Source organism: Corvus brachyrhynchos, unplaced genomic scaffold, assembly GCF_000691975.1.
Source record: "Corvus brachyrhynchos isolate BGI_N302 unplaced genomic scaffold, ASM69197v1 scaffold166, whole genome shotgun sequence".
In the NCBI taxonomy this organism is placed as follows: domain Eukaryota; kingdom Metazoa; phylum Chordata; class Aves; order Passeriformes; family Corvidae; genus Corvus; species Corvus brachyrhynchos.
The window spans coordinates 2106669-2128715 of NW_008239671.1; the positions used below are offsets into that span (position 1 = coordinate 2106669).

At 39.6% G+C, this 22047-nt stretch overlaps 1 protein-coding gene across 4 annotated transcripts in view; it reads left to right on the top strand.

Moving 5' to 3' along the window:
* The window catches only part of CTNNA2 (catenin alpha 2), a 463429-nt gene that overhangs the window by 276824 nt on the left and 164558 nt on the right, over nt 1-22047 (top strand). The gene's annotated exons all lie outside the window — the stretch shown is intronic.

Sequence of the window (22047 nt, forward strand, 5' to 3'; positions counted from 1 at the left end):
TGGTGAGATGGAACCTAATGAAACAGGGCGAGAATGCAAGGGTTTTTTCAAGTAATTCCTTTTTTCCCCAGTAAACTGGAGAGTGAGCCCAGTGATTGTTTCCCGTGCCATAAGGATGCAAATCAAACAAAAACAAATTAATCCCCTTACAATATTATTTTTTATGAAATTTTAGCTTATGGGGGCTTGGGCCATTCACAATTTTCAGTTATCCATCAGGTTTCTGTATTACTGTGATGGAAATTAGCCCAACTCCTCAGACATTAAGGAAATTCAGGAGCTCCCATTAGGTGTGAATTTGGTCCTCTATGTCTGATACATGTCACAACATTCTTGTGTGGACTTCACCTCAGTCCTGTGAGGACTTCCCTGCTTGTTTCTGAGCACAGTAATTCAACTTGCAGCTCTGGACAGTCACTAACTCTCCTAATTTTAATAACTGCTTAAATTGCATCCCCAAATTGTGTAATTTTAAAACTCTGATAACTTTTTGTGAAAACTGTATATACACTTCTTTTCACTACCATGCAATATCAGTGGATCAGGGAGATGGGGGATTGGATAATTTTTGGCTCTTTAGTATTTTTAAACTGCTGGTTCATCCCCTGCAGCTGCCTTGCATTTTATAGGTGCACTAAATTTGATGACCGTGAAGGGTTGTTAAACAATAGACTGTGATAAAAATAGTTCCCTTTGCTGACATTCTATGTTTTTTCTAAACTAGCTCCATAAATTACATCAACAAAACTGCTTGCACTCTTGTATTTTCTTCTAGCATTTGAGACAGGTAAACTGAATTGTCTCTGTAGGACCAGGAGCAAAAAGAAGAACGTACAAGTGATGGGCATGGTAGTTACTCAAATTAAATATCCTTGTTCTTACAAATATGGTTGTTTAAAGACAGTGGATTTTCCACACCACTGTTTCTGGAGCATTTACTCAAGAAACTCTTACACAATATCCTTATATTACAAGGTTTTTGTAGAGCTTGACCTTTGAATACAATTAAGAAAGTCCTGTATGAATTTCAGGCTAAATGAATTAATGGGATGTTTGACAAGTGAACTGAAAACATTAACTGACCCTGGTGTTTCTGTAGAAGTTTCCTTTCCTTGCAGCGTTATAGAAACTTGTGTGTATCATACGTGGTATGAAATAAGACTGATACTGAAATGAAACTTCTAATGGTATCATTTAAACAAGAGATAAGCGTTCAATTACCTTGATCCAAGAGGAAGCACTGGGAGAAGATGCTGACAATTTCAGTGGAAGAAAAGTAAAGGAGAAAATATATTCTCCTGAGTCAAGGAAGAGATTACAATAGAGAGGGGAGTATTTAGAGAGCAAGCAGTGTAAGGAAGCTGATAATAAACTGTATCATAACAGGCAAGGTCATTTAAAGAAACAACTGCCTGATTATTCAGCTAATCAGAAGAATCAGCCAGGCTTTCTTACCTGCCTCTGTTGAGCAGCTCCATACAAGGACACAGACTACCTGCTAATAAAAGGATCATAATTGCATGGCTACACTCTTGTCTTCCAAGCCTTATCCTTGGGATTGGAGGTGTGAGGTCAAAAAGATGATAGCAGTTGTAAAAGAAGGAGGAAAGACAAGAAGAACTGGGTGATAAGTTCTATTTTGAGAAATTAAATGCTAGACTTTTTGAAATGTTTGTATATTCAGTGAGGTTTCTCTGCCTAGAAAGAGAGGTTGTAAAAATTCCAGCTCTAAAATAACTATATTAGAGAATCCCCTTTTCTTCTTCAGTTTGGTTTGAATTCTGAAATGCGTTTTTAAAGCCATTTTTCTTAGTTTACTTATTCCCCTTCCATCCTAGAGCACTGACCAACTAGATCTGTTAATACTGTCTAACACAAACCAGTTAAACATTCTGATTCAAATCTCCAGCTTCTATTAGAGTTACTCTTTCATATCTTCCTTCTTAACTCCAGAATGTGAAATATACCATTATCAGCTAATATTGTATAAATACCTAAATAGACACTTACTGAGCATTTCAGTCCTTTGGATGATATCAATGTTAGATGAATTACTACTCATCTTAATAATCATATTCTTAGTAGCAGTGTACTAATTAATGATCCAACAACTCATTTGCTTCTCATAAAAGTCCTTCTATTAAAATAGGATATGAGCAAATTATCAGGTTCCATCTAATAAAAAAACCAACAACCAATAAATTAAATAAATAAAAAATCTAAAAACCAAACTAAAATCCAAAACCCTGGAAAAAAAGAGAAAGATGTTGGAGACATTCAGGCTCTGATCATATCGAGCTCTTTTAGCTTTGCTTTATGTCCTTTCCTTATAGTACTTGAGCTGTGGCATTCAGACAAAATCTGCTTAATTTCAAAAGGCAGCTATGGATTGACACAATTTGATAGTGTTTCTTGAAATGCTGCCCTTTGTTCTGAGGATAAAAAAACTGCCTCAGCTTGTGCAAATAGTGTGGGAAGGGGGGGAAAAAGTTGACAAGATGAGCTCATAAATCAGTGATGATGAAGAGAAATCTGTCATCGGCTCAGCTGAATTACAAATTGAAAACAGGAGTTTCACAGTTGTCAAAAAGAGTATTAATTACGCCAGATTTCCATTTGTGTGGCCTGGCTTGAATTTTTGTCATTGTTTTCTTAAGATATATGTGTATGAAGATGGTTTAGGGATATATAACAGTAATTTAAAAAATAAATCCACTTTATTTTCACAATTTTGTTTTCCTGCCTGTATAATACCATCTCTTTATGAGTCATCCACCTTAACAGTGGTTGTTAAAGCACATTTGATTCAAAATTTAAAGACAATCTTGAGCTCCATATTTATTTTTCAAGAGCCCATGAAAATTTCCTTTGAACTGCACTGTCGTCTCATTCCCATTCCATTTGTGAAGGGAAAGCAGACCTCACATTATTTGTCAAGAGTGTCTTTGCTGTACCTTGGCTTCACAGCTTTTTCTGCTAAAGTGATGAAAATTGAACATAATTCTCATATAAGCCCTCAGAGCAATGAACTGTTTCACCCTTCAGAGCAAAGAAACAGAAACCAATGCTACAGGAAAAAGAGGCTAAAAAGCTATTTTTGGAAAAGTGGGTAAGTGCAGCTGAATCAGACCCTCCCTTCTATCAGCTCTCAACAGTTTGCTTGGGAAGATGATGGAATATTACATTTGGCAATCACTGCCTCTGTTTAAGTCTCAATAATGCTTGACATTGACATCCTGTCATGAAGAATTAGTTCAAACATTGGATCTGGAGCAACTCAGGAGGATGTGATATGTATGTAGGTGTTTGAAAAGCATGGATATGGAAAAAAAGAAAAAAGAGAAATTGTTGAAGCTGATTATGTAACTCCTAGTTCCAGTGGTTTGTGAGAAGAATGAAATGAATACAAGGAGGATTAAAGCTGAAAATCAACAATGTCTTGACTAAGAGGGTCAAGACAAACATGGATTTACTCCAGCTCAGGAAACATAATGAGTAAAAGCCCCTTGACCAGTTTGCTTTTAGATAAAAATAATTTCCTTGTACTGGAAGAAAGAGATCTGATGCTAAAGTCAGTAAGATATTGTTGCCTTCTCTGAGAGCTGTATCAGTACAAGGTGACTTTGCAGATATCTCCTGGTTTGGTTTTTTATGCATCTGTGAAAATTACCTGCTTTAGTCAAGAGTTCCTTACAGAAGGACATCTCTTACCAGTTAAATTTCACCATTTTTTAGGATAAACTTAGCAATAGATCAAAACTTGCTTTGTTTAAAAGTCTGAGAATCAAAACCAAAAATCCTCCAGCTGGCACAGGGCCCTGAAACAATGATGAGGAGAAGGGGAAATATTAAATAGCCTCCAAAGGTCTCATCTACATCTGTTCTTTCTGACTGTCATTGCATCAACTTCTTAATGACTCTTAAAATCTGAGGAGGTGTGTGGTTTTTCCAGACTCCACCTCTGAAAGTTAAAACCATAGATAATTAGTTTGTCCTACTGACTTAGGGAAATAGTCTCTATGAAATTTACAGCAATCTCGCCATTGCAGATCAGATTTATGTTGTATTCTGCATATACCTTCTTCTTTGCCCAAAAGCCATCAAACAAAAAGACAAAAGCACTGTGGTGAAATGATATTTTTGAGATGCTTCTCCAAATGTTGAGATTGCATCATCACTTTCTTTGAAAGGTGATGTGTCTTTGTCTGGTTGTTCAGACATAAAAATGGAAACAGTCCTAAAAAACAAGTCGGGATTCCTTTCTGGAAGGTTAAATAGATCATTTGTCACTGAAGTCTTGTTAGTTTGGCTGCTGGCAAGTCCAAAAGAAAAATGTTTTAGCAGAGCCATATAAAGACCCCGGCAAAGGAGCTTTCAGCAGCAGCATTATTATCTGATAAGGCTGAAATCTCTTTGGGATCTTTGCCACTCCTGACTGGGGATCACTGCTGGGCCTTCACCAAGGCTCTGTGTTTGCTAAAGGCAAAAGAACAGCATCAGTTAAATTAAAATAGATAACTAATGAGGGACTAAAGGAAGTATTTTGTCTCTGTCCTTATAATAGAAACTTGTTTTCTCCTAAAGGCTCTCTCTCTTCTCTGCATCTGTATTTTTAGCAGGGTGGGCACACTCTCTGCTAGTAAAATTAGTTCTAAGGGCTCCAGAGAAAGCTGATAAATATTAACTACTTGATAATATTAAATCATTGTAAATGCAATGCAAGAAATTCAAGAAGTTCTTAGGACTATCATGACTGATAACGAATAGCATGGCTGGAACAGAAGTATCAGTCAGCATGAATATACATATCCATCTATAGATATTTATATAGTAGATATTATTTTATATGCCCACTTATATATGGGGAGGGAGAGAGAGAGGTGCCAGGGCGAGATTATATATGGGACTTACCCTGCCTGTGCTATATCAAACACTAAAGATTCAAGGCCAGGCAGTGAATTCATTAATTCAGCTGGGGATTGCATTGGGATGAAGAGATGAACTGCTGCTTTTAACAGTCCTGGAGTGTCCATGTGAAGTACAAGGATGGTTGATCCAAATTATTCGTGTGACCTCACAAAGAAATTGATTGGATTCAAACTCTTGGCAGTGCTTGCTCTGAAGTCTGAAAATGAGACAGTTAAAAAAGAATGTTCATAAAAATATATATTTAATCCTGAATATGTCAAATAAAGTTTCTAATGTGTTCTAATCAGCACTTCTGTCTGCTTCCACATGGGAGTAATTTTTGGGACTAGCTGTAATGGAAAAGCAGTAAAGCTCAGGGTGTACCAGGCTGTGGTTACTCACACACACGTACAAAAAAAAGTATCTCTGATCAGATAGTCCTTAGCATTAAATCATATATATATATATACACATATATAAATGTTCTTGTTAATAATATGTCTCTAGATTATTTCTCTGGATTCATTTACGTCATGGAAAACTTCCAGTGTTCACAGATCGAAGTATTACGTCAGCCTGGATTTAGTCAGAGATTTCATGAAATCCAGTCAAATTTTACCTGAATTAGGACTGACTAGAAACTTCCTAAAGACTGAACTTTTCCAAATACTAACTGTCATATAGCTTTAATGCTAAAGTCACAAGTAAAAACAACAGCAAAATTCACATTTTTAAGAAGTAATTTATGAAACGTTACATACAGAATGCAAATGAAGACACAAAGCATGTCCCAGAGAGATTACAATTAAAACAGAAACTGGATCAAATGTCTGAAAACCTGATACTGCAGACATACTTAGAAATTCACTATATTTGGAAGTCATTCTAGCTTAATACATGGTTTGAGTAAGAAAGCCTTGAGGATGCAATGCATTTGCAGAAATGTGTGCATCAGATTAGCAAAAAAGAGAAGAAAAAGACTTTTAACAGATAAAAAATATGAGGATGTGGCTAGATAAGGGAAAATTAGTCTTAAATTCAGGTCTGTAGCCAAGGGAAGTAGATTTTGAGAGACCTTTTCTGGACAGGTCACATGTTTTCCTTGTGATAATGTGGAAGGGGATAAAGCTGGAGACGAGAGAGACACAAGGAAGAGATGCAGGTGCCAGGTCTGCAAACAGACAAGATAGGATAGGACAAAAAAATTCAGGCAAGGAAGATGTGGAGAAAAGTTGTTTGCATGGGAAGGTGCATAAGAAAACAGCCCAAAGTCGTGAGCCTTGGAGACAAGGAAAGGGAGATGAGTGTGCACACAGCTGTTTCAAGGCAGAGGGGAAAGAGAAACACAGGGAATTTGTGTTAAAAATCAGAAGTGTGAGATACCTTTATGTGTATTGAAGTTAAGGGCTGATCCTTGGCTGATTAATATCAGGTCTGCAGTAAATTTCCTATGGAGTCAGGCTGGGAGAGCTGGGGGTGTTCAGCCTGGAGGGGAGAAGGCTCTGGGGGAACCTTAGAGCTCCTTCCATGGCATAAAGGGGCTCCAGGAGAGCTGGAGAGGGACTGGGGAAAAGGGATGGAGGGACAGGACAAAGGGGGAATGGCTTCTCACTGCCAGAAGGCAGGGACAGATGGGATATTAAGGAGAAATCCTTCCCTGTGAGGGTGGGGAGGCCCTGGCACAGGTTGCCCAGAGAAGCTGTGGCTGCCCCTGGATCCCTGGAAGCGTCCAAGGCCAGGCTGGACAGGGCTTGGAGTAACCCGGAGTAGTGGAAGGTGTCCCTGCCCATGGCAGGGGGGTGGAACTGGATGGACTTTGTGGTCCCTTCCAACCCAAACTGTTCTGCGATTTTATGATATGTGAAGTCTCTGTTTGCTTCAGTGACCTTTGAATCAGGTCATGACAGAGCTTTAGGTTTCACATCTCCCATCTGAATATTTATATTGTCATTAAAGCATTATTCCTGAGATGTGCTTTGTTGTGCTTTTTGTTTGTTTTTTTGGTTTGTTTTTAATTAGGAAGGTTTAATTAAAACCTACAATAAAGATCAGAGCTTAAATTATATTTGGGGTATAATTTAACTCTAACATGTTGTACATGATACTGAATTATCTGATTTTTTTTCTGGGCTATTCTGAAGTCAGCTTTGACTTTTCCTAATAATTAATATAGTTCCTCTCAGCTCTGTGATGTCTCTCAAATGTCAGCTTACTTGGGCCACATCGAGAGGAAGCACTGCAGCACTGTCAGGGGAACTGCCATCCCCTGGGAGGGAGAAGAAAATGAAACCACTTCCTATGACACAAAAACTCCTCAATGTACTTATAAAATAGTATTGTTTAGTAGTGTCCTGTCCCGTATATAATGGTTCTGATGAGTAAATTATTTTCTGAAACAGAATAGTCTTCAAATAATTTCTAGAAGTGTTTTCCAATATGGTGCATTTCCAGACTGTGGGTTGGGAGAGAATTTATTATTTTAGATTGAATGGCTCATTCCCAGTTTTAGGTCACTGTAAAGTGTATTTCTGGTTAAGGATATGGTTAAGTGCCTGGCTGAAATAGGCATATAAATTAACAGCTCTGCTTGTGCAAATGCACTTATGTGTGATCAATTTAGATGAATGAGCTGCTTTGCTCAAAGAAAAGTAGTTCCTTAAAAGAATGTGGTTTCATGTATACACAGTATTGCCAGAATTGACTTTATGAGTGCAACTGAGTTTTTAAACAAAACACAGTGGGGATTTTTTTTTTTTTTTCCAGTTACTTCTAAGTTTGGGTATGCAGAGCTTCGATATTTATTCGTAAGAAACTAAAATCACAGAAACACAGAATGGTTTGAGTTGGAAGAGACCACAAAGCTCATCTCATCTCAACCCCCTGCCATGGGCAGGGACACCTTCCACTACCCCAGGCTGCTCCCAGTCCCATCCGGTGGCCTTGGACACTTCCAGGGATCCAGGGCAGCCACAGCTTCTCTGGGCACCCTGTGCCAGGGCCTCCCCATCCTCACAGGGAACAATTTCTTCCAAATATATTAAATAAACCAACCCTCTGGCAGTGGGAAGCCATTCCCCCATGTCCTGTCCCTCCATCCCTTGTCCCCAGTCCCTCTCCAGCTCTCCTGGAGCCCCTTTAGGCCCTGGAAGGGGCTCTGAGGTCTCCCTGGAGCCTTCTTTTCTGCAGGTGAACATTCCCTGTCCTCACAGCAGAGGTGCTCCAGCCCTCTTGTCATCTTAAATGTTTCTTTGATCTTCTTCCTTCATATCTTTACTTAACAAAATATGCATTTTATAAAAAGGGACAACAAATCTAGGGTGCAGTCATTCTTTAAAAGGGATGTAAGTGATTTACAGTGCACCATAATCTGTTCCTGGGCTAGCCAGGTCTAAGCAGGATGTATCACCCCAGCCCTGGTAAGAGCACCCCTGTGTCAGTTTGGGGTACAGACTTCAAGAAAGATAAACTGATTGAAAAGGAGCGTAAAAATAATGATCAAAGACCTAGAAATAACATGACCTATGAGAGGAGATTGAGTGAACTGGTGTTTTGTCTGGAAAAGTGAAAATTGTACCCATTTTTCCTCCAGGTCCTGAAAGACAAAAAAAATGCTGCTGCAAAGTGGAATAGAATAAACAGGTTTCATTTTCCTACTGGACGGGAGAAATAGTTCTAGAATAACATTGCAGCAGGGAAGATTAGAATTAAGGACAGTGTAAAAGGAGTAATGAGAATACAGCACAGAAGGATTTTGCCTGAGGACGCTGCAAAATCCTTATCAGTGGCGGGTTTTGATAATAGCCACATTTGTCAGGAATGATACAATTGATTTTGACTTTTTGCAGGCAAGTGAGCTAAATAGATTCTTAAAATGTTTTCCATTTTTTTTCCCTGTCATTTTAGCTTCTAAATAACAATGTTTAATACACTTGTATACAATATTTTACAAAATGAAACTATAACGACATTGCTGAATTAAGCTGTTTCATATCTCTGTTGTCAAACCCTCCAGAATTGTTAAAATTTTAGTCCTGCTCTGAATATGAACAATTTGAGTTAGTGATGCCCATTCTTTCTTCTGGAAGTATTCCTTCTTTAAACTGGAAGAACAAAAATTCTTGGAATTAACACAACTGAAAAAAGCAGGGATCAAAAATAGTCCCAATTTATAAGCTACAAGCTTAATAAAATAAACCTGGGGATTTATAGCTCTGTCCTGGTCTACCTTTATGTTATATATAAAACAAGGAAATAGAATAAAGCTGACAGCATGTCCTTGTTTCAGTCTCCAGTTACAGTTTATTTTCAAAATCACTCAGCAGTGGTCTGCCTGTGCTGTTGATCAACAGGAATTTCCATTACCTTGAAGACCAGTAGTGTTGAGTCCATCCAGAGTGAATTAGTGACAATATGTGGATGCACTTCCAAGGAAAAGCGTGAGTTTGTGCTGCTCTGAGTGCCACCACCTTTTATATCAAACCTTGCTGTGAGATTCTCACCACAGCTGCCCACGGACCTGCTTGGGGCTGGTGGCCACTCAGTAATTTCACACCTCAGAATCCCAGCACGGGGGTTTCTACACACCAGCTTTAATGTAAAGGGTTGGATGTCCCCTGACAACTCCCTTAATCCAATTTAATTATTTAATTACATGTGCAGGAACTCGCACCTTCTGATCAACAAATCAGTATGATTGCACAGAAGCTTAGTATTGGTTAAAATACCCCTGCGTTCACACACCTCACAACTTTGACATCATACCTTACTTAAACACTTTACTTATACATTCTATCTACTTATCTTATACTACTTATACATATACATATCACTCTACTAATACATTTTATAACTTACACTTTTTACAACTTCTACATAACACAGTACTTACGCATTTTACCTACTTATACATTTCACTTGTTTATACATCCTTATACATGTTACTCTACTTATACATCTTACAGCCTTTACATGATACTCTACTTATACATTTTACAACTTTTACATAATACAGTACACATCCATTTTGCAACTGCTGTGCATGAGATCTCACATTGCTCGATTGGTTTCTCTATTTTGTGCATAAGTTCCACACACACCTTTCTGATAATATGATTGGTTTTAATCTAGTGCAGCACAGTCCTTTTTATCTATTCCTTGCTGTCTTGGTATTTAGTTTTTCAGCTTCTTCTTTCCTAATTCAGCACAGTTTACCTTTCAGTCCTTGATGAATTCCTGAGGGCTCTAACAGGTGGGGCTTCTGATCCAGGCAAGCAGCATTGAGATGATGACAACAACAAAACCCATCCAGTGATCAGTAGCCAAGTTAGCCCAGGAGATTAAGACAACAAAGAACAAATATAAACCTGACCCACCTCCCTCCTCAAACCTTCAGACTGGAGCTTAAAAACCCTCTTGGGGCTGATGTGCTGCAGCTGAAGGTGGAAAGGCCAGGTGAAGCTGGTGAGGGTAATTCCAGCCTGGTCCCACTCTGATGGCTCTGGTAAAAGTAACTATAGATGGTTTGGCTGGGGCACACTGTCAAGGTTCAAATACTTTACAACATACATGTTAGTTTGCATGCTGTCAGAAACTTGTGAATACACGTGTATGCACATACATTTTTCACTTAAATATTTGTGTGTGGAGGTTTCTTTAAATTAAGAAAATACTATGAGATGACATAAGTGAAGAAGGTCTTAATTTTTCAAAGTAGAATGCAAAATGTTCCAGTTCCTAAAAAGCAATAAAATATCGACAGTTATTTGGAAGAGTCTTAATTCAGTTCAGTTGCAATAAAGGATTAAAATGCCAAAATTCTGGGCACAAATAGAACTTTCTTCATCTTCTGTGCTGAACTGTATTTACTGTTAGCAAATGCTTTTTAATATGGAATTCAAATCTCTTTTGTTGCAAATTGAGCTGATTGCTTCTTATCTTACTCTGCATAGACTGAGAGGACGATTGAACAGTTTCCCTTACAAAAGACTGGAAAATCTTGTGTCATTTTTCAGAGCCACTTTTGTCTGGAATAGAGTTTCTTATCCCGTGAATGTCATCTGATGCAATTCTACAGGCTGGTGAGACCAGCCTAGATTGAAGGTATTCAATTAGCTTTAATTCAGCCATTTGATATGCTGGTGGCAATACCTTATTACAAGGAGTTCTTTTTCTTTTCTGACATTAGGCAAATCTGTATTTTCAAAAGACGTTGCTTAACTACGTGAGGAAATTTCTCTGAAGTGGGGTGTGAATTTAGAATGCAACAGTTGCTGAGCCCTGCTGGGGAAGCTTGTATTGCACAATCAGTCTGAGATAAAGGACCTTGCTGGAGGTGATTTCAGTTATTTTAGTGGAATTAACTGCCAAAATTATGGCTGCTTCTGGAAGTAGTTGCTCAAAGTCACATTCAGCAGGCTGCTGTTGTCTCTCGTGGGGTGTCCTTGTGTGGCTCGAGACCGTTCCTTCTTGGCTCTGAAATGTGAGACCACTCATTTTCTATCCATGCAAGGAAATGCTGTGTCCAGAGCCCTGGCGTCACACTCACAAGAGCCCTCCAGATGCCTGGGGGGAGCTGATACTCCCTTGGCAGCATAATTCTGGAGAATCTTCACTTATCTTTGAAAAATCTGAAGTCAGCCAGCTGAATACACAGATTTAGCAGAAAATTCCAGAAAAATGAAGGCTGTAACATCACTGAGGAGTAGAAACCTTCTGGATTAACCAGACTGTGATCTGAGAATCAAGTCTTTTAGTTACCATGGCAGAAATAATTTTTTATTTTCTCTGATGGCATTGATATGTTTCAAATCTCTAGCCTCTTTCACAGAGCTCTAAGGGAATGGTCTAATCACTGGTGTTTATGCTTTATTTACTGTCAAACACTTTGTTTAACAAAGGTAGCCACTGGCAGTGAAACAAGACATCAAGGTTATTTGGGAGCACTGCACTGATAGGTGAGAATTCGAGATTGGTGTGAGATTTAGCCAAGCCCTTGATGGAGTGATGTGTCTGAAAAAAAAAAAAAAATCTGTCTCCAGATCTCTCCAGACGTGCTCCAGTTTAATCAGCATCAACCACGCTGAGCTCCCATCTGTGGAATGAGGCAAAGGGAAAAGCTCCGTAACCAAAGAGGTTCTGGTTCCTCTGTGATCCTGGTGTCATTGTTAGTCTTATGGATTCCTCTGATAAACTCAGACTTGGAAATTACCTGAGCTGAGCTACCAATTTCTAGACCTAGGACAGGTCTAGAAATAACCTTTTGGCTGTGAAAGCTTACACAGAATGGGAAGATTGCAATTTATGCTCAGTTATCTTGGCTTCTTCCAAGGCTCCTGTGGTGAGGGGTGAAATCGGCTCACCTACAGATTTTGTGATTTCAGACTGCATTGCCACAGCAGTTCTAGGCCAGCCTCCATTCCTGGGAAAAAACAGCGTTTGATCCATGTTTGGACAGGGAGATGTCCTACTGTTCGCATTAGATGGGAACAGCAATGCCAATGGCACCTTCTCCTCAGTGACCCTGGGTTTGTGCTCTGCCAAAAAGTGTCACATGTGAGACAGCACTGACAGAATCAGCCCTGCACTATGAGCCACCAGTTTGTGAAAATACATGTGGGCTTTGACACTGAGCACTGAATTCAGGTGTAGAGAGCTGGTGCTTTATTAACCACCTGTACTGTATTTAAAACTCTGGTGTCTAAAACTGGGATCCTTGCCTGGGAATACTCCTACTCCTTGGCAAAGCTACAGAGTCAAGACTATGTATCTTGATATAGGTTTGTGGCAAATGCCAAATGTGTTCCTGCCTGATTTTGTCATGTCAGCTGCCATTCTGCCTGAAGAACTGTTGAGGAAATGAGGCAGATTTCGACTGTAAAATGCTGAAGTATTAATTCACTTATCATGCCAGTATAGGTATCCGTGTAAAATAAGATTAACATAATTAAGAGATTAATACTAATTAAGATCATTAAGATTATTAGAAATATAAGGACATGAAGAGAGTGGTACTTATTTCTAAGGAGGCATATGCTTTATGATGCATTTATGTTTGTTCACTTACATTAAGATGGATTCAGTAACAGGCTCTGAGCTTGTGCACAAATCTGCCTTGCATGGCACAGGATCTTCCCATTACCCTTCTCTTGCTTCTTGATTCAGTCCTGTAGTGAACTGAGTGCTGGAAATATGATGAGGTTTTCACTGTCTCAAATAGTCTGAAAGTTTTGTATAAAAATTGTTCATCTCCTTTGCTACTGGCATTTTTTACCAGCTTTCCAGTGACTTTGCTGGCTTCTGCTGGCCCTGCTCAGAAAGTGTGTGCATACATGATGATCTTCAAAGGTCTTTCCAGGGATGACAGGCTTGACTATGACGTGTTTTCCAGATTTCCTAGGAGGCATCATTTAATTGTTAACCACGTTATTATGTCCTGAAGTACACAGCTGTCAGCAGCTCTTTTGTATGGGAATTAAATATTTTAGGTCTTGCAGTGCTCAGTTTCCTTAATTTTGTGAATGTCACAGCACTCTGGCGTGAGCTAAGCAACTTAGTTCATTTTCTGGTAGTGACAGGAAGAACACAAAAGTGATTTAGGTAAAATCCTATTGCTCTGATCAATCCAAGGCAAGAGGATCAATGGGCAACTTCTGAAGCTGAACATGGAGCTTAACATTTCAGTTAATCTAAGCAAGTTTCCAATCCTGTGCTATAAATAGATGAGTATATATTGCACAAAAAAGGATAGACTTACTCCAAAAAAATATGTTTCTTATGAAGAAAAGTAGGGGAAAAGGAAGGATTTGAGGCAAGAACGCTGTTTTTTAAGTGGCTTAAACCCTCTACATCGTTCTCCTTTGTCCTCCTTGCCAATGTCACTACTAAAAGAGAGTTTTCCTCAGTATCTTGTGGTTGCTTCAGTGCTCTCTTTTTGCTGTGTAGGCTGTTCCTTTGTTGGTTCCCCAGGTTGTCCATATTTGAAATCACAAGCAGACCAATAGGCCAGGCTGAGAACTGCTGCTTCATATGTTAGGTGTCACAGCTATTTAGACACTTGCAATTTCTTTCAATTACCCAGTCTTATTGGAATCTGTTACTGTGGTCTGCTAGCCAAAACAAGGACTTCACTAAAAAAGTAATAAATTGCTGGCTAATATTATTTGCATGGTAATTGCTTTGCAGTGCCTATTAAATCAGTGTTTCTGGCACAGCTCTGTGATAGCAGAAGTACAGATATTAATATACGATGACAAAAAGCTTTTCTCATTTTTTGTTTTTTAAATTAATTACTATTTTCCCATGGGAGGGTTGGGTGGAAAATGGATCTGTTGTTACCCTCAGCTCGGTGGGATTATGATGAGGGTCATTACACAGGCTGGGAAATCGGTGATGTTTGCAGATGTTCAGGGAAATGTTTAATGGGACAGGGTCAGCTCTGCCACAGCGTTCTTGTACCTTTATAGCTCAGCTGATGGGCACAGGAGCAGAAAATCCAGGCTGTTTCCAGCTTGAAAATGCCTGATGACATGTGCTGTGCATCAAATGCCTGCTGTGCCTCTTCAGCACAGTTGATCTGCACATGTGCTCCAGGTCCAGCACCTTCCAGCCCAGCTGGATTTGCTCTGTGCCTTCACTGTGTGTTGAGCACATTCACAATCATTGTGACACATCCTGATGAAAGGGACTCCTGGACATTCTCTGGTTAATAAAGGTTTCTGTATCTCCTTCTGGGATGTGCAGGCAAGAAATAAATGAGCCCCAGATAACTCCTAATGCAGGATGGATGAAGCCGTGGTTATCTTGTGGTTTGATCTCAGTTTAATTTCTCCCTCCAGAGTGGACGTTATATTGAGTATATGTTGTCTGGGAAGGGTCTTGTGAACCTGACTGTATTTGTCAGATCTGGTCAGAACCCCTAGCTGGTTTAGTAAGTCTTTGGTAGTGTTTGGGATTGTGAAAAATAATCTTACAGGAACAATTTTTAATCTTATCAAAGAAACACGGAATGGTTTGGGCTGGAAGAGACCTTAAAGCCTATCTCATTCCAACCCTATCCATGGGCAGAGACATCTTCCACTAGCCCAGGTTGCTCCAAGCCCTGTCCAGCCTGGCCTTGGACACATCCAGGGATCCAGGGGCAGCCACAGCTTCTCTGGGCACCCTGTGCCAGGGTCTGCCCACCCTCCCCGCCAGGAACTTCTCCTTGGAGCATCTCCATGGCCTCCTCTGGACTCACTCCAGCAGCTTCACATCCTCTTCCTGTTGGGGATCCCAGGGCTGGGGCAGCTCTGCAGGTGGGGTCTCACCTGAGTGGGGCAGAGGGGCAGAATCCCCCCTCCCCTGCTGCCCACGCTGGGGGATCAGCCCATGGGGGTTTCTGGGTCAGGGCATGTGCAGCTCTTGTCCCCCAGTACCCTGAAATCCTTCTCCCAAGGGCTGCTCTCCATCCATTCTCCTCTCAACCTTGTGTTCGTGCATGGGATTGTCTCATTTTGGGGCAGGACCCTGCAATTTGCCTTGCTGAACTTCCTGAGGGTCTCACAGGTCCATCTCTCAGCCCCTTAATCCCTTTTATGTAAAGTGTCCTGCTTTAGACATTTCTAAGGTGTTTCATACCAAAGCTCTTTTGTCTGTAGTGCATCATTTCACACCAATATTTTTATCTGCCGTGATTTAAAAATGTTACTGGAATCACAATCACATGTTTTCTATATGATTTTTTTTTTTTAAATGTGCTCACAGGAGTCACTGCAATTTGTAGCCAGAGTTTAATTAATTATTAGGCATATAGACGTCAATCAATAATGTAGATACTTCTGGCTCACAGCTTTTGGAAGGAGCTTGGTTTACGAAGAGTGAACAAATATACCATTCCATCTGTTAGCCAAACCACCTGGCACAGAATCATTTGGGGCGTAATTATGTAGTTGGCAAGAATTTAAAAAAAAAAAAGTGGTTTCTAGAGTTTTCATCCCAATTGATGCTTTACTTTGTAGTGATGGAAACCTGACTAATGCAGCAAAGACCAGTCCTTCTTTTTTTTTGTCTTTTCACACCTCTGAATAAAATAACTTGTGTTCACCTTGCAAAAAATGCCTAACATGACAAATATAGGAACCAAGAGACAGGCGTGAAATAATCCTGAGCCTAATCATGGGAAGGGAATGGGAGCTGGCCTGTTCCTGCAAGCAGTTGAAAAGAGTCACGTAGGAGGTGCATCATTGTCCTTTTAATCTCTGTAGGAAGAGACTTGGGACAATTTGGGAAATGATTTTTCCTTCTTGGTGGCATTGCAAATACTTTTTCTGAGTTCAGGGTTTTACATATTGCTACACCTGCAAATCTATTTTCCTGTTCTTCCAGTGACAGAATTCCTTCCTTAATCCTCTGGAAGCACGGAATATACACAAAAGAGACTTAGCAAATAATATTTGCAATGTAAAGAAACTTTCTCTTTTTAACTCCTGGAAGGGGAAAACAAACTCACCCAAGGTTAGCTACAGGTTACATAAAACTCCTGAAGTAGGGGCAAATAGAAACATTATTTAAAAAGAAAAATAAATTGCTCCAACTATTTGTTGGTTGCAAACAATCTTGATGTGTCCAGGTGAACGTCGTCTGTATTGTAAAGCTGCAGCTGGGGCAAGGCTGGTTTAGTGCCCTGAGTGGTTTGTCAGGCACACCACAGGGGGCTGAAGCAGGTGGTTAGCAAACATTTAGGGTTTGGTTTTTGGTTTTGGGTTTTTTTTTTCACTAAAAGCAGTGAGAATTTTAAACAGAACCCAGACCTTGCTTTGAGGTTTTAGTTTTTGCTGATGTTCAGAGCACTTCTGACACCTTCTTGTCACTCTGAAGGCTACAGAAAGGTAAAAAGTTGCAGTTGAAAATGCAAATAGTTGAAGTTATTGAAGAGAGGTCTTATTTGTGAATATGAAAAGCCTGCTCTGAATAGTTTGCTTTCTTAAGGTTTTTCTTCCTTGTGGTAAATCATTGGCATGCCAGCTTTCAGTGTCTGGGGAGAGAGCATCCGTAGCTTTAATTCTTAGAGTGGTTAAAGTAATTCAGTTATCGTTCAGTTTAATTAATTGGCTTTTAAGATTTCATTTTCTAGAAAGGAAAAATGATCTATCATTGAAATTATGATAGAATGTTTTCTGGTTTGTTTGTTTGTTGTTTTTTTTTAATCATGGCAGATACTGGGAAAAGCCTTTGAGAGAACTTTAATAACAAAAACTCCTTCTGGTAGTCCATAAAATGTATTATCTAGAATGAAAAAATGATATTGTTAATTAAAAAGTGAGAAATTAGTCTGGAACCTGTCACTGGATTTACCCAGCAATGACATACAGGGAAAATCACAGGTTACACTTGGCTGTCATTCTGAAGAAGCCCCTCTTTTCCAATGTCTAGAAACTCATGGCCCTATAAAAAATTAGGGTTTTCCTTTTGTCAGCTGTAAGGAGGAATATAGGAAATATAAAAAAAAAAAAAATATTTGACAGAGTAAAATAGAGAAGTTGCATGCATCTGAAAATATGAATTTCTTATATAAAACTAAGTTTATTATTGTATTATTGCATAAGCCAATGGATAAAAAATCCCCACCCAGTGTGAGGTGCTCAGCCAAATACTCCAAATCTCTCACTCGTAATCCTTCCTGTAAGTATCAGAAATATGTATAGGATTCTCTGTAAGTATTGATGGAAAAATTGATGTCATGGATGGATCACCTGGATTTCTTTCCATATCAAGCAGAGATTCAGCTTTCTTTAGGATGCTCTGCAAGCTTTTCCTGTTACTTGTGCCCATCCCCACAGTGCTCAAGTGCCTTTTGTTATTTTTTTAAGTTGTCTGTGCAGTTCCTTATGTGTTCTCATTTTTGAATCTCTCTTGACAGAGGGCATAATAGGAATAAAAGAGTTGTGTGGAATGGCATCAGTAAGAAATGGACTGTCAAACTTGCCCTGATTGCAGCCAGTAATGAATTAATTTGGTAGTGGAAGAGCAAATTGCCTACATCATTATATACAAATCTCTTGAATCATCTGTTGTCTAACTATTTTTAACAAGCTCACATTATCAAGACACATTGAATATGTGTCTTGTTCTTTGAGTCAAAATGTGCCTTGTTTGTGATTTTATTCTTCAGTTTCAGTTAACGAATTATTCAAATTAAAATAAGAGCGCTAGCTCTGAACTCTATCTGACCCACCATAGGATACAACAAGGCACCATCTTAGATAATCAACAGGTAATTTCAGAATAATTTATGGAAGGGCAGCAGCCCTGCTTTAATTACTAAAGTGCATACAAGAGTGCATAGTGTGTTACAAGCCTTAATTAAAAATACATTCTTGGGCAATTTCTTAGCAAATCACCTGTAGAAAGCGTTCATTTGTCTCCCTATCAAATACATAAATTTACCTGCATCTTAAAAATCGCTGGTAAGGGTGGCATTTGAAGAAGGGGTTGAGAAAGTTGAAGTGATGGAAAGATTTTTACAAGAGGTAAAATTAATCCCTTGTGACTCCTCATCTGCCCTACAAGCACAGCTGGGTACACAGGAATTTATTAGCTTGAGGATGTAATAGATGCAGCTGAAGGATGTTCACTTCTGCTCCAGGTTTCTTCTGTTTTCTTCTTCTTTTTTTGGGGTAGTTTAACAAGTTTAACAAAACACACAGTTCTAACAAAGCATTTGGTGTTAACCAGAAATAGGGCTCATGTCCTGCTCAGTCCTCACAGCCCCTCACAGCCCCTGAGCATCTCTCAGGAGATGCTGAGCTGGGTCAGCATCTCCTCTCTTCAGTCCACAAAGTGTTCTAGGCTAGATTGTTAAAGAAGAGCAGCAGAAAATGGTCTGTTATAATTAATTATTCAGAGAAATTGGTAAAAATGGGGATTCTTCCAGTTTTAGGGTGTGTTCTATAGAAGACAGCAGGAGTAGGTGACCAAGAAGAACCTGTGTGTATTCAGAATGTGGGGATGTGAAGGGTTCACCCAGCCTCAGTTTCCCCAGGTTGGTTGGAAACATGGAAATTCAATGACTGGTCTGTGAGTAAGAAAAAAACCCCACATTTACACTGCATGGTATGCCCTGTCCCAGATGCTGCTCCTAAAATGTATCTTTTTTAATCTAAAAAGTTTTAGGGATGTATGTACCAAATTAGTTCCATGTTCTCACTTCTGTACAACTGTTCCTTTTTTTAAATTCCTTTTTTTTGCATCAGTGATGTCTTGTACAGTGAGTTCCAAAGGTTATTGTTTTAATTTTATGGTTGTTCCTGATGCCAGGGTGTGCATGGCCCTTGTCACACTCAGCATCCTCTTGCAGGCAGGTAGAAAAAAAAAATCCACCTGTACAACAGCTTGTGCCCTGAGTAATGACAAGAAAGAACACAGGAGTGCAGCAGGCAGTTTAATGAGGAATAGCAAATAATAATAAACGGTGAAGCAACATAAAATTGAAAGGGGAATAAAAAATGAGGGGTGTGTGTGCTTGTTTTAAAGTCGCTATCCAGTGGTTTGGGTGGTTTCTGCAGCAGCCGGTGGGGACTGGCCACTAGAGGGGGGGTGGATCCACGTTTTGCTCTCGTGTTGCAGTCGTAGGTCCGGTTTCTTTGCCTCTCTCCTCGCTGACTTTCCCAAATCATTCATCCTTTTACCTGTCAGAAGTTTATCCTTATCTAGCACTTAGATCCTTTTCTAACTTAGCCTTAACAGAATTTTCTAGCTGAAGCCATAGGAGTGATTTATATCACACTATTTAATTTCTTGAGAGCTGTTCCATTTCAAATGTTATTCTACTTTTCTTTTTTCCTCTTTTTTCCCCCTCTCTGCACACTGGGCAGAGATTTTAATGCAATACCCTGGAAGACAGTTGTCCAATTGTTGCCTATAACTTACATCACTAAGGCACAGATAAACAGTTTCCCTTATATCTTCTGCTTTGTATTTGACAATTCAGAATTTCATCCATCAAAGCTTCTATCAGCTTCAGCCTTTGGAAGTCCCTTTGCACATCCTCACGATTTTCATTCTTTTTCACAATATAAATAATCTTTCATTTGAAAAATGCCATCTATTTCCTGATCATGGCTGAGATGATTCAGCAGTCCCAGCCCTGGGACCACACTGTGCTCCATTTTTTCCCTGTATTCAATAAAAGGCCACTGTATTTTTGGGTTCCTACCTAGTTTTCTGTGACAATGGAGCTTGTCTTATTTATGGGAAACTGAATATCTTGTCAAAAGCTCTTCAGAAGTCCCAATATGATTTGTTGTTTTGAATTCCTTGGTGCTTTATACACCCCTTCATATCCCAATTTCTATTGCCTACAAACAATAGACCTGACATAGATTTTAGTGTTTGTTTTGAGTTTGATTTTCCAGGCCTTATTCAACAAATCCTCATTAAGAGTTTTCATTAACAGTCATAGCATGGCTGCTGTGCTAATGAAAAATGACAGATTGGGGCTGGAGTATCCTACATGGTGGGAAAAGAGAACCGGGGCGGGGGAAAAAAAGTTTTCAACTCTTTTTATTAGGAAAGATACTCAGGGTAATTTCATAAAACTACTCAGACAACTTTTAGGGAAGTTCTTCATTCCACCAGCTGGAATAACCTAATGGAATTCCCAATGGCTGCTAGAATCAGGGAAATACACACAGAAACCAGTATAATAAGGTTTGCTTCAGCCTAGAAGTGCCACCCAATGAAAAAACAACCTTTGGCTTAGCATATTCCCCCTGAAGCAACAGCATAGTCACCATGGGTTCAGTTCTGTGCATAACAGCAATAACAAAGCAAAAAATTAAAAAAATATACTGAAAAGCCAATCATGACAAAGTCAAGATGGACAGAGGACCAGGGTTCAGCTCCGTGGGACTTCGTGGATTGCTGTTTTCCCACTGCAGATGTAGGCTTGCATAGGCTCATTTTGTCATCAAATATCACCACAGAGCTTTGTTGTGTGAGGTGTTGGTTATCACTAAATCTCTTTCTGATTAATTTGTTATGGGCACTGTCCCCTTTACAATGTTCCCCTCTATTTTTTAGCAGTGATTTCCTCTATCCCATGTAATTCACCTTTTCTTCAGCTGGTTCTCTGTGCCCTCCACCTTCCTCAAGCACTGTCCCACACAGTGGTTTTTGTTTTGTGGGTTTTCCCCAGAGAATGCCAGCTGCATTCCTCCTGCATGTTCACTCTCTCCATGAGTTCTTCATCTTTCAGGCCATAGGATGCACATCCAATTTATTAGACTACAGCAGTTACATAATAAATTCATGGCATCCAGTTGTTGTTTGGGCATTTGATCTGACAGGAGCAGCGGGTTCTGGGCTGTTTGGAAAGGGAGTTACAGTGCAAGGGGAAGGTTTGTGAAAGTGGAGGCAGCTGAATTCGCTGGTAAAGAAACACAAAAAGTCCAATATGGAGTGACATTTACATGGAATTAAGGAAAAAAATTGGCATGCAGTGGCCTCTTTAGCATGAGGATTGCAAACCTCTGAGCAGCAGCCACAAACTTCTGCTTGCTGTGGAAAAAAATTGCATTGGGAAATAATGTGGATCAGAGAAGTAAATTTTCTGTCAAGATAAGCTTTATTACAGAGCCAAGTTTAAAAAAAGAAAAAAAAAAGGTGGGAAAAAAAAATCCCTAGATGGTTTATCTCATTATTATTAACATTCTTTAGTATTTACCAGGCTCTCTAAGCAAGCCAGGCTGTCAGAGAGGCACTGGACCACAGAGAGAGATCCAGGTTTACTCCTGGGAGCTCACTTTACCTCTCATCCTGTAAAGAGGGTTGATAGCAGACGTGTTTCAAAGGGCTGACAGTTGTAAAAAGACTCAAAACCTCAGGAATTCAATAGCTGTGGACTGTTCTTGCAGCTTAGTTTGGGATTTTCAGGGTTCTCTTCTTCCTCCTCCCCCTCTTGTTTTTGATTCACCCTGCCTGTGAGGCTCTGGGAATGAAAAATGTGAGAATGGGTAAGAAGGGATAAAAATTAGAGGGGAAGCATATGTTTTGAAAGGTATTCAGAAATGTTTTCAGTTTGAGGCCCCCAGCTCTCAGGAGGAGCATGTTTGCTCATACCTGACTGTAACCACTAGGGTACAGAGGTGTGCTACTGCAGGGAGA